This window comes from Protopterus annectens, chromosome 14.part0 (genome assembly GCF_019279795.1).
Source record: "Protopterus annectens isolate FY-2018-M chromosome 14.part0, PAN1.0, whole genome shotgun sequence".
NCBI classification, from domain to species: domain Eukaryota; kingdom Metazoa; phylum Chordata; order Ceratodontiformes; family Protopteridae; genus Protopterus; species Protopterus annectens.
The window spans coordinates 1,118,867,426-1,118,887,674 of record NC_056748.1 but is presented as its reverse complement, the minus strand read 5'-3'; the positions used below and the strand labels follow the sequence as shown (position 1 = coordinate 1,118,887,674).

The window sequence follows — 20,249 nt, the reverse complement described above, 5'->3', positions numbered from 1 at the left end:
TTTTGAGCCACTAGCAGCCACAACAGGCCTGAAAGGTGGATCCCAGATGCTCTTATGATGTATTTTTGGCATTTTGAAAATGGAGGGGGACCACAGGCTTATCAACTTTCAAAAATTTGTATACTTTTAACATCTTCTAGAAACAGATCTAGTTTCGGATATACAACGTTGATTTCATTCCTAGAAATTACTAAATGTCCAGAATTATCATGCAAAATATGAAACATGACACTAGAATAATCTTATAGTGTCAAAAAGTACTGTCCCCCAACCCTTATCGGGGCTTCAGAATCTTAATATTGGAATTCCGAACAGATGCGCCCAGAGCTTCCTTTTCCTTATAAGTGATGGTAGCGGAGGATACCACATGCTAGCATAATCACAGTCTTGTACATCTTTTAGCTACCAAAGCTGCAGGAGGTAGAATTTCAGATAAAGTATATGACCTGAGCAATGTGAAAGAAAGGAAGAAATAATTATTGTATTTCTATCAAGCTTATTATGAAATTCTTCAGGTACCTGTCTATATGGGTGACTCACCAGGATGAATTCAGGCAAGGACACAACTTTAGAATCCAGAATAGGCCTGACATGAAAGTACCGCGGGCCTTTAAGTGTTTGTGAAAATGGTAAATGAAATGGTAAATAACACCCTTCCCTTTCAAACCATGACAATGAATTTATGCGTTTCATAATTTTTATACAAGACAAAAATAACCAAAAAATAAACAGGCTCATGAATATATGTATAATGATATGCCAATATATTTTAAAAAATGTTTAATGGTTATTGACATGTACTTCGTTGCAATAGGGATTTAAATTCCTGGTATCCTAACAGCAATGATATTCCTTAAGAAATGAAACAATGACTGAGGGTGTTGCTAATGTCCCCAGTGGTTCAGGGTGTGTGTGTGTGTTGTGCGTGTCCGTATCAGCCATTGTGTACCATCACTACCCTTGCTATACCCCTTCACAGAGGACCTGCTGCTGCATCCCTGACAGTGGCATGACAAGTAAAGTCTGCTGTGATACAGATGTCTTACGGCTGCCATAACTCTGATCTGCTGCCCATGGCTACACGCTATGGCTGCATAGGCTGGTGGTGCATACCTGTGCACTCCATTCAGGTGGTAAAGGTTCAGCGGTCAGTGTGCTGCACATCTCTAGGGCACAAAGGCTGTTATGCATTGCACCCTGCTCGGATGGAACATTCATGGTCCATAAACTCATAGTACGGAGTCCTGCACCTGCTCAGTCCATCAGTGTTATATCCAGACTGCCGTACTGCATGTCACTATGTCACCCATCTCCATGCTACAAGACCGTGTTTTCACCCATCTCCATGCTACAGGACCATGTTCTCACCCACCTCCAAGTTATAGGACCATGTTCTCACCCACATCAAAGTTGTAGGACCATGTTCTCACCCACATCAAAGTTGTAGGACCATATTCTCACCCACCTCTAAGCTATAGGACCATGTTCTCACCCACGTCCATGTTATAGGACCATGTTCCCACCCACCTCCATGTTATAGGACCATGTTCTCACCTACTTCCATGTTATAGGACCATGTTCTCACCTACTTCCATGTTATAGGACCATGTTCTCACCCACCTCCATGTTATAGGACCATGTTCTCACCCACCTCCATGTTATAGGACCATGTTCTCACCCAACTCCATGTTATAGTACCATGTTCCCACCCATCTCCATGTTATAGGACTATGTTCTCACCCTTCAAGTTACAGGACCATGTTCTCACCCACCTAAGTTATATGACTATCCTGATGAGTTTACTCATTTGTAAATGCCACAAAGATGGCAACCTCCCGTTTATGCAGTCTGAAGGCCATTTGTGAATGCTACTGAATAATAGTGCATAAATGTAAGTGTGGATAATAAAGTAAACTTGTTTCAATAGTAAAACTTCAATAACTGCTGATTTCAAATTTCAGTTTCAGCTATACAAGTAACATATGGGGACATAAAGCTGAGAAAGAATTCCTTTTGGATATTTCTAGAAAGATTGCTTCATGTGTTAAATACTGTGAACACTAACAAACTTATCCATGAACCATACAGGACACTTAATTACAGTAAAACTAGCAAAATATACAGGATGAGTGTATCGGCACTGTGATTTTACTGTATGTGTGCTTGATATCAGGTCTTTCGTATTAAAAATTCCTGCTTCCCTTTAAATAATGCCTACAGCTATTTGTGCCAAGGCTTGACAATAAAGTTATCTGAAATAAAGACCAAAAACAAATGCACCCAGAACTGGAATAGTCACATAGAATAAACATTTGATAAATGTTTTGCGTTTATCTTTTGAATTTTTAAGCTGCACTGTAAAGCCTGAAACCTGCAGCTTGAATTGACATCGTCTAAACCCAACATATAAAGAATTCCTGGCACTGGAGCCTCCTCATTCATCACGAATCAGTATTTTTCCTCAAACTTTCAATATCAGAAAACATTGTTTAGTACTATTAATTACAATAGTCATTGCAGCTGTCGACCGGGAATGTAGGCTATTTAGTCATAGAAACTGTCAGTTGATACCTTAGACTGAGTCCCAGATATCAAGCAACACGCTGAATATATAGATTAACTCAGTGGTGGTGTAGATACCCACACTGAGGGGTCCATGTTTCTCATATAACAACAGATTGTTGATGTATGACAGAGCTGCAGGCCCTACCAAACCAATACAAGGGTGGTTCAGAGGTGATCAATGTGCTTTTGGGATGTACAGGTAGATATGTTAGGTGAGTATTGTGCAGGTAAGTGTGTGTGCGTTGGATGCATATTTAGTGTCTCATCAAGAGAGTGGTGTTGGCTGTGGCTGAAAAGCTGGAGTGTGGTGAGTCTTCAAGGGCATAATTATGGGTGATCACTGGACTGGCGACAGAGTGTCTTAAGTATGGAAATATAATGTTGCCAAAAGTTTCACTGCAATGTGCTGTACTATGCAAACCAGAGGTGCACTTTTCGGGCATATTTCCCCTTTTCTTCACTGTTGTGTAACTATGGAGTTGGTAAATATAATTTTTGGGATATGGGAGGCTTTCCCCAACATCAGAGATTGCAGGGAGACTTTCCCCCATACAAAAAATATATTGTGTGTTTTTTCCATATTTCTTGACTCACTTTTCCATATTTAGTTTTTGATAAATGGTGTGCCAAAAAGGGTATCAAACATCTTCTAGGTAAACAATGCTCAAGTGCTTGTGGTGTGGCTATGCAGACACCTGATGCTGTCTGTGCCGTCCAAAACATGATATGTACATGCCGTGTGTGCTTCAAAGTGATTGATGTTAGCACAAAGTGAGCGACTGGATACCGTCAATGTTCAAATCTTGAATAAAAGCCACAGCAAGTGCTGTGTGTGTGTGTGTGTGTGTGTGTGTGTGTGTGTGTGTGTGTGTGTGTGTGTGTGTGTGTGTGTGTGTGTGAGAAAGTGTGTGTGTGTAGGCACATGGGGTAGAGATGCAGTAGCTGTCTGGGTGCATTTGTCAGAATGCATATTAGGTGTGTTTTACAGGGACTGTGTGTGCGTGTGTGTGTGTGTGTGTGTGTGTGTGTGTGTGTGTGTGTGTGTGTGTGTGTGCGCTTCTGTGTTACCAAACAAGACACACTGCATCTTTGTCTCCCTATCAGCACTTACCCAAAAGGAGGTAACATCCTTGAATTGAATATATAAGTTTATGAGGATATGGATGCGGATTACCCCATGTCAATACATTTTTTTGACAAACATCTTCACCTAGTCTATACTGATCACTTCATTGACAATTGTTTCACTGAAGGTTGTTCAGCTGAAATGATGCAATGGATGAGAGGGCTTCAAAAATTCTTTTATGGGGATCTAAGCCATTTACTCTCTTGACATCAGAGAGGGACTGCCCTTCCTGCAGTGCCTAACTTCTTCTTCAGACAATGTACAGTGAAAACAACTTAATTACCTCGGACGTCAGTTGTTTACATGTACACTTGTGTTCATTGCTACTTCCTTTCCTCTGACATCAGCTGTCTGCAGAGATGTACGCTGTTGCATACGATCGAAAATATGTTGTTGTGCATGCAGCACCATGATTATGCTCCAAAACTGGGAACAAGCCTGGTAATCAACTTTCTGTTGCTTGAAATAAGATTATCAAGCTCTTGTTAAGCGCTCGTAAGATCTGCTAAAATCGCATCATGTATTTGGGATTGACAAAGGACAGCAGCAGAAAGTAAAGTAGTATTACAAGCAGAGATACTTTGCTCTGCCACAGTTATAAACAAACAGTATGGCATAAAAAAGTGACTAACACTTTGAGTTCTATGCCTCAAACCTGTAATAATTTGGTTATTATCGGAGATTGGACTGTAGTCCTTTATATCTCATTCAATATCTATCCAGCAGTGTCATCTGCTGTCAGGGTTCTGTCTGTGTACTCTGCTACAAAGAGCAACTGTCTTATTTCTCTGGTAAAATAGGGAATAGAGAATGAATGATTCAACTGATTCATGCACAGAAGTATTCTGTGGGCAAGATGTCTCTGGTCAAGTAAAATCATTAGTTTACAAGTAGATGGAAAACTTTAAACTTAGATCTAAAGTCCCAAACTAATATCAAATTTCTGTTCCTAATTCCATTGTTTGAAATGTAAGGTTATATTCTGAATGAACAGTGCACCTTACAGACTTCATCAGACTGGATTTTATTGATGGGAATATTTATAATGGTTGGTGCAGCGGTAGCGTTGTCGCCTCACAGCAAGAGGTTCTCCCATTCGATTCTCGGCTGGAGCTCCTTCTGTGTGGAGTCTGCATGTCCTCCCAGCGGTCAAGTGGCATTCAAAAAGCATGCGTGAATGGGTGTGCCTTCGTTGAAGGTTGGGCATCAGGCTGGCACCTTGGCACCGTAAAAATCTACTGCCAATTATTAGCAGACCGGAGTTCCGCTGTGGCGACCCCTAACTGGGAAAAGTCGAAAGAAGAAGTTATAAGTGTCAAGTGACAAACTTCATGACACCCATGCAGACGGGAGCTAAAAGTTCAACTGCTGAATCCTACACTAAGGCACTGTATGAGCACATCCACTCATGCATAAATCGTGCCATCCCAAATAGAACCAAGATGCTCTCATCCAAAAAACAAGAAGCCAATCTGGTGGTCCCCTGCCATAAACAAACTTTACAACAAAAGGAAGAAACTGTTGCAGAAAAGAGGAAAATCCCAGGATGCAAAAAACTTCCTTACCAGCCTCAGTAAGAAACTGAGATCCCTCATAAAATCCTCCAAAGCTAGTTACGAAAATAAAATTGCCAAAGATTCCAAAGACAACAACAAGGCATTCTATAACCATGTCAGGAATCTAAATGGCAATGCTCAGATCTGCTCCGAGCTAAAACAGAATGGCATTAAATATACCGATCCCAAGGATATTGCCAATATCCTGGCAGATCGATTCAGTGCCAACTTCACCGCCCTCTCACCTCCTAAATGGCCCATCTCAATACCGGAAGATTGCCAAATTCCGGTAATAACGGCCACACAGGTAAAAAACGCACTCTCCAAAGCTAAGAATACAGCATCCATGGGACCAGATGACATCCCGGGCTGTGTACTACATGAACTACAATATGAACTGGCACCTCACTTAACGTGTCATGTTTAATCATAGCCTCACCTCAGGTTTTGTGCCCACTGAGTGTCGCACAGCTACAGTTATCCCACTCCACAAGGGGGGATCCACCTTGGATCCCGGAAACTACCATCCCATCAGTCTGACAAGCCTTATCTGCAAGGCCATGGAGCGTATTATCATGGAACTTATAAACAAAGACATCGGCAACCTTCAAACACTGGACCCCACCCAGTTTGGGTTCGTGAAGGGCCAATCTTGTCTCCTGAACTTGATTGACAAGGACTTATGAACGGAATCTTCATTTTCAAGGTAACTTGCTGTTGTAAAGTAATAACTAAGAATGGATGACATTTTATTTAAAGATATACTCCACAATAATATTATAATACAGATGGTAAACTGGGCACCATAAATTTATTTCTGTAATGTTGCCACTGCTGAACACTGTGGGTAATTACCAGAATCGCATAGAAATTATTACAGCTAGAAGGAGAATGTTCGAGGGGAACGGTCAGCCATTTATGGTTCTGGCTGAATTTAATTACATTTTCATTGTTCAGTTAGTTATAGCAGTAATATGTATTTTAGTTTCCTTCAGGAAAAGTGGGCAATAATTTCTATATTTGTAACAACTTTAACTGGGGTAGGCAGAAATAACATCAACTGATAAACACCTTTTTTTTAAAACTTATAACCTGGATTTGACCTTTCAGAAAAATAAAACAGTTTTGCGTCTGTCAGTCTTCATTTTCAGGGGGCTTCTGACCTCGCCACTTTGCTTCATTACTATTCCAAGCTCATCCCTGAAAAAGCAACTCATGTACTTAGTAGGTCTTACCTGATTAAGAAATGAATAAATAAAACTAAATAAAACAAAATAAAGCTGCTCTCTCTCTCTCTCTCCCCAAGTATCACCGGAGGTTTACCCTAGTAAAGACACTGAAGTATTTCTATTAATTTTTCTTAAATGCAGGCTATCACAAAGCCCAGTCAGGAAAGAAATGTAGGCCTCAGAGCATACCTCTCAACCTCTTAGAGCAAGAAATTTTGACAGAGACAAATAATGAGAGGACAAATGCCCAAAATCCCACTTTAAAAAAAACTTAAAATTCACCTACTCAGCACTAAAATCTGTTCTTGCCAAGCCCCAACTTACACTTTCACCACCTTTCCTTAATCTTCCCCACATACAGCTTGTATGCCTCTACCACATTATATTCTTGGACTCCTTTTTCCTGATGATTAAACTTGCTCTTGTAAATATGTAAATACATTGTTATTTCTGAAAATTATTTACCTTTACACTGTTTTTGCATCACCATCTTATATGTTCCACTTGTACTTCTTATTAATTAGATTGATTTGTCTTTTTGTCATGTAATGATCTTGTTATATAAACTGTGTGTTTAACAGAACTTTTCTCCTCGGGTCTCCAATGAAAATGGGTCACCAACCCGGTCAACCGATGTCAATAAATATAAATAAATAAAAATAGGTATACATTTTAAATAGTGCTCTTACAAACTTAGAAAGTTGGTGGAATAACATTTTTTCTGAAGGATATGAAGTCTGAAACTCAAATGTGTGCAATTATTGTCTGACTTCAGTCCTCAATGATTTGCCAGTGATTTGCCAGAAAACCAAAATTTTAGAAGAAATAGGCAAAGCGTGAGGCACAAATCTGGACAGGTGAGAGATATAACTCAGAAAGGCAGAATGTGGACTTGAGCAAGCGAAGATGTTCTTAACATTTCTGTGTGGTGTTAATATACTGTGTGCATATCTAATGCAAATGCTATCAACAGAAAAATGTCTGGTTATGTTAACAAAGAAAGGAGATGGCATAATGGTTAAAGTGTTTACCATACAAACTCATGGTACAGGGTTCGATTCTCACCATTGAGGAAAATTTGCTAGACTTCAAAGAGCCCAGAAGAGCATCTAGTAACCTGTGAACCTATAAAGAAAGGTTAAGTAACACCAGAAATTCAAGAGTATATTAAGGTTTATTAGCACTGACAAAATGCCTCTGCCAAAGATTTTGTTTATCCCACAGTTCCTTAGGCAGAATATTACTTATTTCATTATGTGAACGAGACAAACTAACTGCGTCCAGAGGCATCAAACAATACAATCCTACAGCAGAGTGAAGAACATTGATTTACTAAGGATCTGTTAGCACCCACACAAGGATGAATAGAATTCAAAAGAAAAATTCCAGATCTGTCCCCTCAAGGTTTTACTTGCAGGATTCTTCCCTGCTGTGTTACTTACAGGGGCACCGGGCTTTCGTTTTTTGATACTATGATACTATATAGTTTAATTCTTCATACTGGTCTCTCACAGGGCTGAATTCTGTGGATTTACTTCAGTTATTAAAACCATTTCAGTATATCATATGCCGTTATTCTTTGTGTACATTTAATAATAATTCTCTTCTATTATTATTTGGTCCACAAAAAAAAAAAATAAAAACTTTCTATTTTGTTTTAATTTTTTTATCTATCATTATTGCGAAGTTACCATGTAAACAAGTGTTTTGTCTGACAAGTGAACTGTAACTGAAGTTGCAATGTTCTGTTTGTTTTTGTTTTTATGTGGAGCTTTTCTCCCTGGGCCTTTACTGAAAATGGACATATATCCAGTTAGACTAACCCGGTCAACAAATGTAAAATAAATAAAATAAATATTAAGGGAAGATATCCTAAGGGACAATAAAAAGGTCTAGTGATCACTTTATTTAACAAAAATGATACGACTGGGATCTGACACATTTTGCTAATCTCTATCTTTATAAAGGTAATGTGATTAATGGAGATTTTTATTCTGTTGTATCAACTCAGAACATAATTTTTCACTTGTTAGCACTTCATGTAACAGGCATCTCTGCTGATCTATTGGTTTTGATTTCCTTAGAGGAATTCTGCTGCCACCCAGTGGTAAGGTGCTTAAATTATTTGTTTTATGAAAGAAAGTCATGCTTCGTCTGTTATACTGAAACATAATATTGCATTTCTCAATGCATACCATTGCTTTTACATACATTTCTCCTTTAACTGATCATTAGCAGTACTATAGTAACTTAATGGTATGTGTACAATGATGTCGTATATGCCTCCTACTGCAAACATGTCACCTTCTCAGGACATGCTATGCTGCGTAACTACAACTGCATGTTTTGAAACAATAAGCCTACGTGACCCTGATACTACTGGCCGAAGAGAACTTGTAACGCCATTCACACCTCTGTCACTCAGTGCATAGGGATTAATATAGCTTATACTTAACTATAAGGACAGATATTACTACTGGAAAAGAAAGCATCTTGGACTTGATAATAACAGACACCTCCAAAAATTACTAATATAAATATTAGACTAGGCACCTTTAGTGATCGTAACCCAGACTATTAGATACATATTTCTTGCAAGCATTAAATATAAAATAATCAGAAATGTAGTCACATCTAATAAGAAAACCTTTCTATTTAGATGGCACAGAAACTCCCTTCATCAATGTTTTTCATCACCTTAAACTCCTTACCACCTCAACATGTAAAAAGTCAAATAAAAACCTGCATCATAACTTGTATTAGAAACAAAAAAGCTAATATACAGCAAATATAAAAGCATGGAAAAGTTGGCATTTCTTAATAATCGGGGCTGGCCATTGGACAACTGGTGATCTAGGTGAAAGGGCTCTGTAGTCACCCCCACACACCACCCAGTGCTCCCATCCTGGTTTACACCATCCAGATTACTTTGTACTTAATTTTTCTCTGCGTTTGTCTTGCACCACAGTTTTTTCTGTATTCATTCAACACATTTTAACTAGACAAGACTGCTCTAGTTAACCATGTATGAAATAATTTTATTTAGTTCATAGGTGTGTACTAGGCTAATGGCCCTGGGGCCTTTATAAGCCTAGTCATAGGATTACCCTGGCATAGTGCCACCCAACCTTAGTTCCCAATGCCTTTGTCGAGCAGAGCCACTGGAGTTATCCCCGGGTTGAACTTTGTTTCCCATTGACTCATCAAGATTTCTCTTGAAGAGGGGCAGTGAGATGCTCTGCTTGACATGTATGGGAAAGTCTATTCCATAGCATGGGCAGTCTCTGGGTTATGAATCTGTCCCACCAGCATGTTTTGTTGATTGTGGTAATGAGGTTAAGGTCTCTGGAGCGTGTAGTGCAGAGACAATGGGATATCTTTAGATGTAGCATTTCTAACTGAGCTGGGTCAGACATGGCTTTCTAATTCAAGCAGAGATAGCCTCTAAGGAACAGTTTGGAGTTTTTTGAGTCTGTCCATATAGGACAAATGTTTAAGGCCTAGGATCTTCTTGTGAGGTACTTTTGCGACCTCTCCAGTTGTTGCAGGTGTCTAGTGAGGTATATGCCAAATGGGGCATTGTACTCAATGATTGGCCTAATGAGGGAAGAGGAGAAGGAGACAATGATCTCTTTCTTACTGGATGCAAAACCCTTAGTAATGAGATGTGCCACATAGAAGGACTTTGTGTCTTAAGTGGCAACATGGTGGTCAAGACAGGTCGCTGTCATGCTGTGTTCCCAGATCTCTTATGACGCCTTCTGTGTTCAGTGGACTACCATCAATGTGGCAATTCATGGGAACTGGGTTTTTCCCAAAGGAGATGACATTTTTTGGCATTCAGTTAAGGCCATGGTTCTGACACCAGTCATTGGTCTCAGTGAGGCCTTTCTGTAGGATGTTAACATCACTTGGGGAGTTAATTATGGCTCCCAACTTGCAATCATCTGCAAACATAGTCAGCCAGAGTCCCTTTGTGTTGGTCTGAAGTTCAGAGAAATAGATACCAAACAGGAGAGGACCCAGGACCAAACCCTGCGGGACTCCACTCGTGACTGGTCGACAGTCTGACTTGGAGTCAGCTACTTTCACACTGTGGGATCTGTGAGCCAGTGTGCACCCACTGAGTGATACGGGGGTTGATGTCTAGCTTAATGAGGTTTTCTATGATTCCTGAGTGGGGAATGGTATCAAAGGCCTTGGCCAGATTAAGGTAGGCTGTATGAACCACCATGCCTTCATCCACAGTACTGGTGACTGACTCAAAGAACTCTACCAGGTTGAGCAGGCATGATCTACCCTTCACAAAACCAAACTGTGTGGGATACAGAGTTTGGAGGTTCCCCTATATCTTTGTTTATTAGGTCCATGTCTGTCAATCAAGCCTGAAATTCTGGGAACTTAGTATCCACAGTGTTCCTAGATCTCTCTAAAGCATTCAATACCGTTTCCCATAAGCACCTTCGAGGTCACCTCTCAAACCTAAATCTCTCCCAAAACACACATTCCTAGTTCTCAAGATGTCAGATAGATCTCAGGCTGTGCAATGGAAAAAACACACCTCACCGTTCTTGCCCACCCCTACTGGAGTACCACAGGGGTCCATCCTCAGACCAATGCTGTTTAATATCTTTATCAATAACTTTCCATCTGCTATTCCTAATGCCAAAGTCATCCAATATGCAGATGACTCTACACTTGTCTGCTCTGCCTCTAACCTCCCTGAACTCCTAGCTAAAACTCAGACTGCCTTGTGAACTACTGAGATTTGGATGCACCAAAATCAACTTTCTCTCAATGCTAACAAATCTAAAATACTACTAGTCACACCCTCAAAATCTTTCCCTTTTGATTAAAATTCCTTCCAAGTCCCTAGCCAAAGCAACTCTCCAATCGAAGTTGTTCCCTTTGCCAAACCACTCGGTATAATTATAGACGAACACCTCAAGTTCGACATCCATATTCAGCAAAACATAAAGAAAACCCACCAAAAACTAGGTATGCCATACAGGAACAACCACTTCCTCTCTACTTCTATCAGGAATACTCTGGTGTCCGCTTACCTCCTTCCCACCCTTCTGTACAGCGCCCCACTACTAACTAACCTATCCTCTCTTCCATCACTTTCAAACTTGAAAGCTGTTATAACAAAATTTCTAAATTTGCCACCAAAGCCAAACATTCCACTCATCACTGTGTTACCCTCCAATCCCTCAACTGGTTAGAATTCACAAATTACCTGGTCTTCCTCCAGCTGACTACAGCACATAGACTAATATTTAATTCAACCAAACGCCCTGCTCTAACTAACATCCTTCCCCTGTACACCCCAAATAGAGCTCTCAGATCTGAACACCAAAACTTAATTACTGTCCGCAAAACCTAAACGTCCTGCTGGACAACTTCTCTCCTTCTCCTTAGGTAAGAAATGGAACTCTTTCCCTTCCACACGAAGGATAATGTCAAACACAAACAACTTCAAAACTCAGCTTTACACCCACCTCTCCTCCAAATGGAAATGTAACTGCATTCTCCCTACCTAGAACTCTTTAACAAAAGCCCCTGGGAGGGTATCCTCCTGAGTTCCTAAGCACCTTATTGGTGGCTATAACCTTCTATAGCTAATTCCCATACGATCTCTCACACAGTGTAAATATTGTAAATAGCTTTCGACTTTTGACTAACTGTGTGAATTTGTTAAAATGTATCTGCACGATATTTTTCCACTATGGGCAATATTGCTCACACTTTGTATTATCTGATATGTATTTGCATCTGCACTTTATTTTTATTGGACTGCTATCTTTACTGTATAATCTGTTTCATGGAGTTTTCTCCCCGGGCCTCCACTGAAAATGGGCTCTCTGTGCCCAGTGGACATCCCCAGTAATCAAACTGGAAAGGTGTGGTATGAATTATAGCCTGGTAATGCAGGGGTGCTCTCTGGAGCTTTGAACCAGGTCTCTGTCACTGCACAGATGTCAATGTTCTCCATTTTAAGGAGTGCCTCAAGTGAGTGCATTTTGAGGTTTAGACTTCTAGCACTGAGTACCATTACCCTCAGATTTTGCTTGCTTGTACCTGTTACAGTGGTGAATTTGTCATTTGAACCTTGCCTAAAAAAGGCACTATAGGGGTGGCAAGAGCCTTTGCCAGTATCTGGAATCCCAAGGGCAACAGGTGCAGGCCATCTCTGGCAAAGCAGCGTGGTCTGTCGATCATGTCATCCCAGGCAGACAGATACTGGATTCCCTTAGAATGACACCAGAAGCTTAGCCAATTGTTAAAGTCAATAATTTTTTCCTTGTACTGTGGTGTCATTCTGGGTGATGGCAGGATGCTACTCAGGGCTAGGATCATACCAGCCTGGGCTACAAGATCAGAGAGCTCCTCCATGTCTCGTTTCATGTAGTCCAGGGAGGTACGTCTCAGGTCTTTCACACCAACATGGACAATGACAGAGTCATATTTGTACTTGTTGTGGAGTGACCTGAGTGCGTGTGTTATGTGGCGGATCCTGGCACCTGACAGGTAGCTGACAGTAACTTTTTCCTTGTTTAGCCTGGTGAGTGGAACATCAGTGTGCCTGACTACAGAGTCACCTATGACTAGAGTGTTGGGTACGTTATGCCTTATGGGCTGTAGTTGAGTGGCACACTGAGTATGTGGACTATGTGTCATTTGGGTTGTGTTGGGGGGTGGAGGTTGCTTGTATTTCTGCTTTGGAGGTCTCTGTTTGGGCAGATTAGTACAGAGAGCCTCCGCGAATGTAGGTGTGTGATTTGTGGTTCTGTGTGTGTGTTTTGGTGGTGTAGGTTTTGAGGGCTATGTGATGAGTGTGGTGCGGTGCAAGTGTTTACCTTCTCCTCTTGACTGTCTAGGCCTGTCTTTGGTAAAGAGAGCTTTGCTTCCAGTTTGGCTATATAAGTGCATCTCTCACAGGTCGTAGTGTTGGGTGGTAGGAGGAGAGGGTTGTCTATGTACATGAGGCAATTGCTGCATTGTCTCAAGATGCCCAGATTCATCAGGTAGACAGGAGAAAACACCGGGAGCTGACCTTTAGACATGCCTGAATATGTGCTTATTTATCAAGTACCAAAAACTGTTTTCCTCTAGACAAGTGAGGAAAGTTGAGTGCTGTAGTACTTTGTAACTTATTTAGTGCTTACAATGAGTTCTGAACAAGTGCTGAGATCAAAGTAACAGATGAGTGCTAAAACTAAAAAGCTGGCTAGTTGCAAGGGAAATTTTGAAAAACAGACTCAATGGCGCCAGGAATAGTTTTACCCCAGTTAAGTGGGGGAGGGGGGACTTGGGAGCTCACAAACAGTCCTGGACACAGCAAATCCATATCTGACCTGCCACAGGAAAGGGGGGAAGCAAGCTTAGAAATTTTTTTTTTTCAGTAAAGTGGAAATGGAGAAAGCTGGAACAGAAGTTAATTCAACGTTAAGAATCTGAGTGGGTTGGCCTTCACAAATGTTCTCTATTAGATTCAGTGAACTAATGACACTAGACTGGGAGGAGTGTTACAGATCAAATATACAGTATGGGCGGGAAACTCTAAAGCCACCAAGTATAAAAACACACAACACTAGGGAGGGTGGGTGCGTGGGAAAAAATTACAGTTCCTAGCTGTAGCCACTAAATGAAAGTTTTAAACAGATCAAGGAGCAGACTAGAGAATGCTTTTAACAGACAAAAATGCACATAAAGGTTCGGATAGAGCAATCACAAACAGAAAATACAACTCTCAGTATGAAAAAGTAGTTTACAGTTAAGTAATGTTAAAACAGTTTAAAACAGTACATAAATGCAGTGAAAAAATAAAAAAAAGCTTTATAACAGTGCAAAAATATAGTAGATCAACTGTATAGCACAATTATAAGCGTTTCAGAAGTGCAATTCAGTGAAATAAGTGTAAGAAATAACTTAGCATGCTTGATTCTGACAGAGGAGGATGGCCTTGTAATGTAGTTCACAGAAACAGCTGTCATGTATTAAAAGTATTCCAAGATGCTTTACATGTCAAATTAGTCCTGCAAATCCAGAATAATAAGCAAACAGCAGGTACCTAGTTATTTTAGTCTACAAACAGCCCTAACAATTATAGTTACTTTGTCTGTGCATATGTCAGATGTCCAGATCAGTAGTCCATTTTACTTTACACAAATACACACTGCTCCTTTCAAAAGAGAGCTCCAAACCTCACTCAGCAGTTATAGATACTTTTGTATGCACTTCAGATGTTTCTGGTAAATGACACCCATGTATTGTATTCCAGCTCTGTCAAGTTCCATGCAAAGAGTAGCCACACAATGAAGTATTCCAAATTGCATCACACAAATCATGTTAACTCTGCAAATGCACACAACTCCTGCAAAACTATATAGTGATGGTATAAAATGAGAGGGTAAGTAACTTTCTGTAGTCAGCCCCTCATATGCAATTACAGCTAAAAAGCATAGTCATGTACTGAGTTTAATAAAACAAACACCCCACAGAGTGTGAAGTAGCAAGCCCCACCTCCACCTTCAAGTGAGTCAGTAATACCTTCTATTACTTTGGTATAAAGACAGGTGGTATAACATCCATAGGAGGGCTGCTGTCACCCCTGCACCCCCCCCCCCACACAGAACCATAATTCTTTAAACAGGTGTGTTAGTAACAGTTAACATTGTATGTATAGTGGAGGTGATGTGCGGAGGGGGCAGCAGTCCCTTTTCTGCATACGGGTATCCATTTCTTGCCATCAGTCATTCAAACCCACTTACAAACTTGTGAAAAACTGAATTGGGATGTTTAAAGTAAGTTATGCCCTTTATTTCAGCTCTCTTCCATGGAAACAGTAGTCATACATTAAAGTAGTGCAAGTTGCTTCACATAAATGTTCTGTTCTGCAAATGAAAAACCATTCAGTAAAGCCAGACAGTGATTCCTTAAGCCAAGTGAACAAAACAATCAGTTACTTTCTACAGATAGCTCCCACCTTCATCAAGCAGTTATGATTAAACATTAAACATGCCATCCATGAACTGTATTTTAATTTTGTCCCATGGAAGCAGTAGCTACACATTGAAGTATTACAAGTTCCGCTTTCATAAATCACAGTAATCCTGCAAAAAGCCCAGTGTTATTCACCATCCTGACCCATGACTGCTATGCTAAGCACAAGTCCAACCATATCATCAAGTTTGCTGATGACACAGTAGTGGGACTCATCACAAAGGAGGATGACAGGGCATACAGAGAGGAGGTGGCATCTCGATCATTTGGTGCAAGGGGAACAACCTTGACCTGAATGTAAGCAAGACCAAAGAGATAATTGTCGATGTCAGAAAAAGGAGAACAAACTACCCAGTGCTCAGGATCAACGGTGAGAGTGTGGAGAGGGTTAAGAGTATGAAATTCCTGGGTGTACACATATCAGAAGATCTCTCGTGGTTGGGAAACACCAGCCAACTGGTCAGGAAAGCACACTAATGCCTTCACTTTTTAAGGAGGCTGAAGAAAGCTAAGCTTCCTCCTCATATTCTCTCCTTCTATAGAGGTGCATCCTCACCTGCAACTTCACAGTGTGGTTTGAAAGCTGCAAAGTCACAGAAAGGAAGGTACTACAAAGAGTGGTGAGGGCTGCAGAGAAGGTAGCAGGTTCCAGTCTTCCATCAATACAACATCTTTATTCTGCAAGAAGCATCCAAAAGGCCACCAAATAATACAGGATAACATGCATCCTATGCATGGACTAAGCATCGGACAGGAGATATTGCAGCATCCGCTGCTGGACTACAGGATTCAGTAAGAGTTTCAATTCTAAATATTACAGGTGAGTGCAATATTTATTTATTATATCCATAGTCAGTATTATTTAATGCACTCAAGTGCAATATTAGACAAATAACTTAGGCATTTTAATGTGTAGTGTGTTTTGTATTGCTTTAAATAGGGCAGATAATTTAACTTGGGAGGCTTTTCTTTTTGTTTATGAGTGCTGGTAAATGTGTCTACTCTTTCTTGTGTGTATTGGGAGTATTATTGCATTGGTTATGTTTATTGTTGTACTTGTATGTGTTGTTTCACTTTCCTTTGTAACCTCAAGAATTGATCCGATGCACAAAATGTCAAGTTTACTTTGACAAATTTAGAATGATGAACAGAAAGCAGCCATTAGTCATATTCCTCCAAAGACAGGACACCATTTTATGTAGGACAACATATTTTGCATTAACAAACACTTTCTGGATAGAAGCACAGAACTTCAGTGTCTAGCAGTTTTGACTGACTGTATTTCTCAGTGGTTTACCACAACAACAAATCTAAGAGGCACATGCTTTTTAACATCTATGCACAAGAAACCTGGACAATGTCAAAAATTAGTTAGGGACAAATTTTAAATATTGTTCTTATAAACTTAGAAACTTGCTTGAACAGAAGCATTTTCTAAAGAATATGAAGTCTAAAAACTGAAATGCCTCTTAACTATGTGTGGTAAAATAGGCATGTTCTGCAAAATTAGGGACATCTGAGGACTAACCAGCCCCCACCCATCCAAAAGATCTGCTTGCCTGTCACTAACAATAAAAATGTATCGCTTTATGCCAGACTAACTTTTGAACTTTTGAGCTTCTGGAGAATTTCTCCCCAGGCATCCGCTGAAAACAGGATCTGTGGAACCTAGTCGGACTTTCCCGGTCAACAAATGTTAAATAAATAAATAAAAATAAACTTTTTGATTTCTTCCTAGAGTCACCTTTGACCTACCTGATTTATTGTCTTTAAAGGACATGGGCAGTAGGAGCAGGAGTCCAACAAATAAAAAGGCAAAAACTTTAGGACTTCCTGTCTAGTGCACCTCTTTCACTGCTCTAGCATGGGCACTTTTCTGCTATTTATTTTTTGCAGTAAAGAAACCATTTCTTTACTACAAAAAAGAATAAATACTGGAAAAACTCCCCTACTAGACTGGCACCAAAGGCAGCCACCTAGTTGGCCGATGCCTATGACCAGCTATAACAACAATCTACAACAAAACAATGTTTGAGAAACATGGGTATACCTCTCTCAACATCTTAATGCTAGAAATCTGGACAAAGTCTACAATAGTGGGGGGACAAAGGCCATAAAATGAAAGATTTTAAATATTGCTCTTATAAACTTAGAAAGTTGTTGGAATAATTTGTGTTAGCATGCATTTTCTGAAGGATATGCAATGTGAAACTCAAATGTGTTTCATTCTTTAGTGACTTCAATCTTCAGTGATTTGCCAGAAAACCACAATTTTTTGAGGAACAGATGAAAAATATGAGGCAAAAATTTGGACATTCTGCAAAAATCTGGACAGTTGAGAGCCATTTTCAGCTGTGTGTGTGTGCATGATACATAGCTATAACAAACCACTTGCTAAATTTGCAGCAATTGGTCTGCTGCAGTCTTGAAAGAAGACTTTTGGGGGGGCACTAGACTGGGGAACTTCACAGTGTACTACATGATTCAACAAAGAATACCATCCTAACGTTTAAGCAAAACTACTATACAACCCCTCCACACACACACCCAAACACACACGCCAGTAAAACTTCAAAACAGTTTTGATTAATAATCAATAAACATATAACCTGGTAAAAAAAAAACTTACCACTCTATCCCCACAGAAGAAACAGAGTACAACATAGCATGCGGACTGAATTTATACTACATAAATAAAATAACACTATCATATCAATAAGGGGCATGGACAGTGTCATAAGCACCTTCTTAATTAATGCAATTCCTACCACCAAAATAAAAATTTAATTTAAAATCTTAAATCCGCTCATGCAGCTGACACCCTACCAATAGAAACAGCTGTGAAAGCCAATGTAAACCTAAAAATCTATTTTTATATTACTCTCTTCAAGAAGCTATATCCTGCAAACCTTGGAATCAGTTCTACTTTTTTCTCTTGCTTAAAGGTAGTAAATGCCTTGAGCAAACAAATGGTAGACCTGCAGACATCTTGCCACCTCTATCTAAAGTACTTGAAAATGTCTTTCACCCACAGCTGATCATCTAGCTAACAGAGAGCACATTAATTTCCACCACACTTCTCTCTTCAGATTTTGGATTCCTAGTCATTCCAAAAATCACAGTCTTAGAAAACATTCACTCCTTGAAAGCACCCTCCCTCAGGTCACAACGCCCTTCTCTAGATGGCCATAGCAATCACTCCTGTAGTGCATCTACAGATACGCGTTTATTCATCTAGTTTGTGTATTTATTCATCTAGTTTGTGTATTTATTCATCTAGTTTGTGTATTTATTCATCTAGTTTGTGTAAAAGGAAAAGAATGATGTACACTTCATAACACAGGAAAGGTTCATCATAGACATCCACAATGTTTTATTCATCTATTGATAACAATTTAGGTCCCTGATTCTAGTATCAGTAGAAATACTGGACTTGCAGAGAAAACATAAAATCCAGGTCAACTGGGTCTTTGCAAGTTAAGCAAAAAAGAGCTCTCTCCAGAAAAGTCTGTAAGACACTGAATAAATTACACTCTTCTCTTAGTGACTCACGGCCTGTAATCATTTTAGTTAGGAATGTTTGGGGTCTTTTTAACTGTTCGATATGTTTAGTGAGATGCATTTCAAAGGGGTTGTTGTACTCCATATATAGCCTGATTAATGCTGATTGTATCGGACTGATTACCTGTTTCACCTTGATGATATTTGTTTGGCAAATGGCTTGGCTAAATAAAAGGATTTCCTGACAACTGTTGTCAGGTGATGGTCAAAAAAGAGAGCGAGTGAGTGCTGTCAATCGAAGTACCCAAGTCCGTTACTACATTTTCATTTTGGATAGCTATGTTTTCTATACAGTATAATGAGGGGAAGAGCTGTCAAGCAAAAGTGACAAAACTACACTTTTTAGCATTCAGTTTGAGCCCAGATAGAGTACAACAAGAATTTACTAGGAAGACTTCATTCTGGAGGGTTTGGGTGTCACAACCCCCAGTTTACAGTCATTTGAAAATTTTGTTAATTATAGTCCTTGCCTCTTTGCTTGGAGATCTGAGAAGTATATAACAAAAAGGAGAGATCCTAGGTCAGAGGGACACTGCTGGTCAATTTAATATTCTCTGATGAGACATGCTGTATGGGTTTTGACATGTAGTTTGACATCCATATAGTTTGAAATCCATTTCAACTCCTGTGTTCTGATTTTTTTAAAGTATTGACTTTTTGTATGACACAGAATGGGGAATGGCGTTGAAGGCTTTGGGCAGATCAGGACAAACCAAGTGCACTACAATGCTAACATCTATGTGATGAGAGATTAACACAAGCTTCCTTACACTTATTCCTCCACTTGGCTCCTCTAAGCTGATCTGCATCTCTCTGTTTTGAACTATGAAAGACCCAGTCCTATTTGACCTCCTATTTATTTGCAAAACCTGTGGCTGTGTAAACACTTGTACTAAGGACCTAAATTTATATCAACAGATAAGACTCACTGGAGGGTTAGGTTCTTAAAGCAATATATTTCCAGCATATGGAAATGTTACCACTACATGACAATGAAACTACATTTTAAGCAAGTCTTCATGACTGGATGGGTACACAAGTTTAAAACAGGGTTGTGTGTGGTCTTGCTTGATTTGTGAGGTGGGCAGTATTAAATACAAGTAAAGGGTTGTAAATCCTTTTAAGTGCGTCTTCTTAAAGGTGCATATGGCTAGGTAACTAATGGTCTCTGTGATCACTTTCCTAGTGTTTTTTCCTATGTTCTAC

At 39.8% G+C, this 20,249-nt stretch overlaps 1 protein-coding gene across 2 annotated transcripts in view; it reads right to left on the bottom strand.

Moving 5' to 3' along the window:
• CRTAC1 (cartilage acidic protein 1) overlaps window positions 1-20,249 on the bottom strand; it is a 2,772,383-nt gene that overhangs the window by 828,877 nt on the left and 1,923,257 nt on the right. The gene's annotated exons all lie outside the window — the stretch shown is intronic.